The sequence below is a fragment of the Microtus ochrogaster genome, unplaced genomic scaffold (genome assembly GCF_000317375.1).
Source record: "Microtus ochrogaster isolate Prairie Vole_2 unplaced genomic scaffold, MicOch1.0 UNK3, whole genome shotgun sequence".
NCBI classification, from domain to species: domain Eukaryota; kingdom Metazoa; phylum Chordata; class Mammalia; order Rodentia; family Cricetidae; genus Microtus; species Microtus ochrogaster.
The window spans coordinates 18,488,559-18,495,099 of NW_004949101.1; the positions used below are offsets into that span (position 1 = coordinate 18,488,559).

Here is a 6,541-nt window from a genome sequence, read left to right on the forward strand (position 1 = left end):
AAAAAGAAAAAGAAAATTACTTTCCTCCCCCTTAATCTGAGATTTTTAAAAAACTATGTACAAGTGTTTTAGCCTGTATGTATGTCTGTATACCCAGTGTGTTATGTCGGAGGAGGTCAGAAAAGGGTGTCAGCTCTGGAACTGGAGTTCCAAGAACTGTTAGCCACCAGGTGGGTGCTGGGAATGGAATATAAGGCCTCTGGAAGAACAATCATCGTGCTCTTAAGCTAGAGCTAGCCATGTGGGCGGCCGAGTGCCGGGGACGCAGCCCCGCTGCCCATATTACTACAAATGGCGCCCAACATGGGGCTCGAACCCACGACCCTGAGATTAAGAGTCTCATGCTCTACTGACTGAGCTAGCCGGGCGGAGTTGCCATGATTCTCCCATTCCAGGCAGACTCACGTTAAGATCTTCTCTGGTAAGCCACCTCGTGGGCTACAGCAGATTATTAGAAATGGGCTAGTCCAGGTGCGAGAGTTAGCTGAGAAAAGGCTAGATATAATGGGCCAAGCGGTGTTTAAAAGAATACAGTGTCCGTGTAATTATTTCGGGGTAAAGCTAGAGCTAGCCATGTGGGCGGCCGGGTGCCGGGGACGCAGCCCCGCTGCCCATATTACTACACTCTTAACTGCTGAGTTATCTTTCCAGCCCAATGTTGTCCCTTTGACAACAGCACAATGCTGTCCTAGAAAGTATTTGATAAGGTTGAAAAAACAGAGAGCAGGGTATGTGAGACTCTGCAGTTCCTAGCTGGAGCCTTCTCATCAGCTTTCCTCTTGGAGGTGGCCGGCCTGTTATCGAAAGGCTGCAATGTAGCCCGCTTTTATAGCAGATACTATAAAAGTATCTGCTACTTTTTTCTCGTGAAGGATGTGTGATTACTGTTATCAACAGACAGAATCATGACAACATTTTGTAATGTAATTTCATGATTTATATATTATGTTTTATGATGCTATTTTGACAGTTACTAAAAAACTTTATAGCTGAAATGTCACTCTATTGGGATGGGAGGTGGGAACATCTCCCCCACCCTTGCATTCCTTTCTCATCTTATTCAGGGTGAGACTGTGCTAGACAGGGGTGGTGTTAACCCAAAGGGGCTGCCCATTACCTGCCATTATTCCCTTTGAATGTCCAATCGCCTCCTGCATTCCAGAGCCCCATTGTTTGTGCCCTGTCTTTGAAGTCTAGATTTATTTTCTTAATTTCTAAACTTTTTGGTTTGTTTTTTTTAAATATACTTCTTTTTTAATATTTATTTATTTATTTATTTATTTATTATGTATACAATATTCTGCCTACACGTATGCCTGCAGGCCAGAAGAGGGCACCAGACCTCATTACAGATGGTTGTAAGCCACCATGTGGTTGCTGGGAATTGAACTCCAGACCTTTGGAAGAGCAGGCAATGCTCTTAACCGCTGAGCTATCTCTCTAGCCCTGGTTTAGTTTGTTGAGACAGGGTTTCTCTGTGTAACAGCTCTGGCTGTCCTGGAACTCACTTTGGAGATCAGTCTGGCATCGAACTCACAGAGATCTTCCTGCCTCTGCCTCTGAGCACCCTCAGCTTAATTTCTAAACTATTAAGTATAAACATAGCATTGCAGGGATAACTGTGTTCTGTAAACTCACTGTTAACTCCGGTCTCTGCTCCTCAGCCCAGGGCAGCTCCTGCCACCCTGAGACAGAGTGCCTTGCCTTGCCCTGCTCTTGCCTACTGGGTCCCTCTAGGAAGGCAACACTTGAAAAATAGGAATCTGTAAACCCCGTGGGCACCACAGTTCAGCTCCTCTCGCTCACTCACAGATTCCTGATGGCTGGGTTTTCCTGGCCAGGTGGCATCTGGGTTGTCAGGGAAGCAAATGGTCACCTACATAAGAAGGAGTGACAGTACCACATGAGATGAGCCATCTTAAGGTGAGCCTGCGGCAGCAGGTAGACTCTGAAATGGGGTGAGTTGTTAAAGGTATAAAGGAAAAAATAATAAAGTACCAAAGAGGAAAAGTACAAAAAGCAGGACTAGAGCCGAGTTCTTATCCAGACCATGGAAGCCATCGCCACTGTCAGTCAACCCCCAAAGAGGGCTCCTTCCTTGTAATGAGGCCAAGTTCACAGTCTGCAAAGCAGAACTGGCCAGAGCCCCCACTTGTATATAGCTTAAAGGTTAGGGTGCGAAGCTCTTCTCAGTTTAGCAGTGGCAGAGTATCCCTGTGCTTTAAGATGGAGAGTTCTACCTCTAAGTCCCAACAAGCGCTTTGTGGTTTTGATGCTAGGATCTCATGTTTGCTGGACAAGTGCTGTACCGCTGAGCTACATCCCCAAACCCACACAGGCAGCCTGGTAAGAAATGAAATAAAGAAAATACCAGAGTGCATTCAATATTGTAAGTATTCTTTCCTGAAAATTGTGTTATGGGTATGTGTGTGTGTGTGTGTGTGTCTGTCTGTCTGTCTGCAGGTGCAAACTGTTGATGAAATAAAATGTATTTCTTAGTGTGGGTGGAGGCTGAAAAAGTTTTTAAAATATTGGTTTAAAGGAAAATATCCATGTCTCAAATATTATCCAATGTTATCCAAATATTATCAGAGCTGTGTCTTGAGCTAGCAGAAAGAGAAAAACAAAATTTGGCTCCTGCACCTGGAAAGCTCTGGTTGGAGGTGGCGTGGGGGGACAAATACACCACCAGGACAGGATGTCAAAACCACAGTGTCTGAGGGGTGTCACAGGAGAAACCACCACCTTTGCGCCCTGGTGGCTAGTCCTGACACTGGCTGTGGGAGGAAGGAAAAAAGTATGTTCCTGATGAAGCATGGATACAAAGCCACAGCCCAGACCCCGTGGCTGGAGCTGTTACCAGGATCTTGGCATTGGTACTGAGGAGGGATACAAGAGCACTGGGAGCGGACAGGAATGAAAAGAACAAAAGGGAGCAGACACTGGCTTTATCTTCTTGGAGACGTGGGTACCATGTGTTTGTTTGAAAGAGAAGGGAGCAATAGAGGACGGCAACTTGGAGGCCAGATGTTGCCTTTGCTCCCTCCCCAAGGCTTTTTCAGACTTACCTCAATAATGATTGTTATTAAGATGCAGGACACAGTGAGCCCATGGTCTGATGGGAATTCCCTACATTTAGATTTTCTTCTTATGTCTTGCTGTCTGCCTAGACCCAGGCTGACCTCTGGCTTTCAGGCTCAGCTTAGTCCTTTGCCCTATGCAGCGTTCCTGCTTTCTCTTCTCACTTTTTGTTTGCCCTGCTGAGCCCCAGCACAGCTAGGGGAGGGGAAGGGGGATAGGAGGAGGAAGGGTTTCCTGTCAGCGCTTCCCCTGACACACCTGGGGTTACAGCCAGGTTGACTGCAGAGAAACACAGCAGGATGGAGAACTTTGATTTCCTGCTTTGCAAACAGGGAGTGGCCTGTCTTCCTACTTCTGCTTCTCAGCACTGACACCAGAGAGGAAGAAAAGAGTGAGACCAACCAAAGGAGCGAGCACTTTCTCTCTCCTTTATGCAAAAACACGTTTTCAACATAGGGTGCTGTGTATCTATCTTTCCCTAGGTCGTCATGAGCCAGTCATTAGAAAGGGGCAAGGCAAATACCCATCACGCAGGACTAAGATGTGGAGACAGGAACTTAATAACTATATAACTATACTCCAGCCTCATGTGGGCTTCTTCCTCCTATGAGCCTGGGAACTCTGAGAGGTCACTGGAAAGTCATATTTGATTGTATACATAAGGGATACATATACAATTGTATTACATATAATGCCTACTCTTCACTCCCTGCCCAAGCTCCTGCCTTGCTCTCAGTGAGTTCCGCTGTTTGGATTTCCCTCTTTTTTTTTCCTGTACCTGTCTGAATCCTACCAATAAGGATTATCTCAAATTCCTTATCTTTCAGGAAAAGAGTTCTCGGAATTCATAGATCCTATTGGTACTGAAGTATTTATGGGTAGTAAAAGGAATCGTTGGTCCCCTGCTGTGTAACCTCCTGATGTTAAATGTTTGTCCCTGAGCTCACTGATTCCTGGAACCTGGGGGACACTGAACTTATCCTCCGTGCCTGCTCCAGAAAGGAGTATGTAATGGGGTCTCAGGACTGAGCTCTCGCATTAGTCTGACAGAGAATCTGGCTTCAGTTGTGGGGACCTTTAGAAGGCTTGAAACAACCATGATGCATCTCTGCCCTTGTCAAAGTAGTCACAGCACCAATCACTCAAGGAAATGACAGATTAAATTAATTTTTAATTAATTGATTCATGCATAATAAAAGTTTTGTTATAAAGTGATAAGATGGCGGTCAAAAAACATGTTTTTAAAGTATTTTTGTTTTTTTTTTAATTTGATTTTAGGGTCCTCCATCTCCTTCCAAATTTTATTTCATTAATTTCGCTCCTAACGTAGGTCAGAACAAAGGCTCTGTGTAGAGAGTCCTGTTCCCGCTTCATCCACTTATCCTTTCCATCCTTTCTCTGCCATGCCCTGCAGGTAGCTAATCTCATTAGTCTCCGCTTTCTTTGTCTTCTTTCTATTTCTGTTCCTTTTTCCTTGAACAAATAGGTACACGCCACTTACTTCTTCCCCTAGGAGGTATTTTTGGGGTAATTTCTTCAAGATTAGTTTTTCAGGACTGCCTCGCCACCTCCACCTCTACCGCCGCTACTACCTCTGCCACCTTCTGTGTCTGCTGGCTGGGAGGAGCTGGACAAGCAAGAGCCCATGACAAAGGGATTTGTTATGTGTTAATCCTCGCTGGAGTTAGTCATAGCAACAAGGAAATGACATTCTTCCCAGGGCTCTATTCCAGATACAGGCCTGAGACCTAAAGGTGTAGCCTTGTGAGCTGTTGTGTAGCTATAGCACAATTCCAGCTACTCCGAAGGGGGCTGAGGCTAAGGAAACATCCACAGCCGAGCTCTGGCCTGCTCATTCTCCTGGAGGTGGACACAATGCCAAAACACGCTGACTTCTGAAAAGCCACTTATAAGATCTCTGCCAGCACATGCAGCATCCATGAGACCTGCACACGTGGCAGGAAAACCATGCTCTGTGCCTGTGCTGGCTAGTTTTATGTCAACTTGACACAGGCTGAAGTCATCTGAGAAGAGGAAACCTCAATTAAGAAAATGCTTCCATAAATTCAGGCTATAGGCAAGTCTGTCGGGCATTTTCTTTATTGGTGATTGGCACAGGAGGGTCCAACCTTTTGTAGTGGTACCATCCCTGGGCTGGTGGTCCTGGGTTCTATAAGAAAGCAGTCTGCGCCAGGCAGTGGTGGAGTATGCTTTTAATCCCAGCACTCTGGAGGCAGAGGTAGCTGGATCTCTGTGAGTTTGATGCCAACTTAGTCTACAAGAGCTAGTTCCAGGACAGCCAGGACAGCTAGGCCTGTTACACAGAGAAACCCTGTCTTGAAAAACAAAAAGGAAAAAAAAAAAAAAAAAGAAAGCAGTCTGAATAAGCCATGAGGAGCAAGCCAGTAAGCAGCACCCCTCCATGACCTCTGCATCAGCTCTGCCCCCAGGTTCCTGCCCTGCATGAGTTCCTGCCTTCACTGCTTTTGATGATGAACTATTCTATAGAACTGTGAGTGAAATAAGCCTTGTCCTCCCCAAGTTGCTTTTGGTCATGGTGTTTCACCACAGTAGTAGACACCCTAATTAAGAATGGAAAAACCTCTACCCGTTTCCTTATGAGCTTTGAGGATTGAAGATGGGCAATCCTCTGGATCCTTACCGTCCCATTTCAAGGAGTGTATAACATGTCTAGGGACGCTAATTTAAGTTACAAGGAGTTAGCCAAGGAGTGAAGTGCCACTGATGGAGGTGTTGGTTGGAAAAAGCAGGAGCAGAGAAGATTCTTGCCTTGAAGTCAAGCTGTCCACAGTGGGTTCGGAGCCTATGACTCACCAAGGAAAAGGAGTATCCTGTGTCCTAGGAGAGGCTGCTTTCTCTAAACAAGAGTTCCTTGGCCAAGGAAGGAAATGAGGCAATCTAAGATTAATCAGTGGCCACTAGTCAGACAGATCTAGAAGTCCAAGCCATGCCCAGCTACTTCTGCTGAATATTCATTCACCCTTTACCCCAAGGAACCAGGACTTGAACATGCCAGGCTCTAGTGAGAGAAATGGAGCCTTTCTTTGGGTAAATGGCTCCTTACTCTGGGCTTTAACTTTTCTATTAAATAAGGAGATAAATTGGTAACCAGTGATGCAACTCAGTCATGGCCACCTTTCTTTCTTTCTTTCTTTCTTTCTTTCTTTCTTTCTTTCTTCCTTCCTTCCTTCCTTCCTTCCTTCTTTCTTTCTTTCTTTCCTTCCTTCTTCTTCCTTCTTTCTTTAATTAAAAATTGTTGATACAGCTGGGCGATGGTGACGCACACCTTTAATCCCAGCACTCGGGAGGCAGAGGCAGGTGGATCTCTGTGAGTTCGAGACCAGCCTGTTAGTCTACAGAGCTAGTTCCAGGACAGGCTCCAAAGCCACAGAGAAACCCTGATTGGAAAAAACAAAACAAAACAAAACAAAAAACAAAA

General features: G+C 45.5%; 1 protein-coding gene across 1 annotated transcript in view; it reads left to right on the forward strand.

Moving 5' to 3' along the window:
* LOC113458106 overlaps positions 1-6,541 on the forward strand; it is a 27,760-nt gene that overhangs the window by 15,177 nt on the left and 6,042 nt on the right. Inside the window, exon 4 of the transcript XR_003378541.1 lies at positions 2,280-2,389. The gene's annotated coding sequence lies outside the window, so the exon portion shown is untranslated. The remainder of the gene's footprint in view (positions 1-2,279; positions 2,390-6,541) is intronic.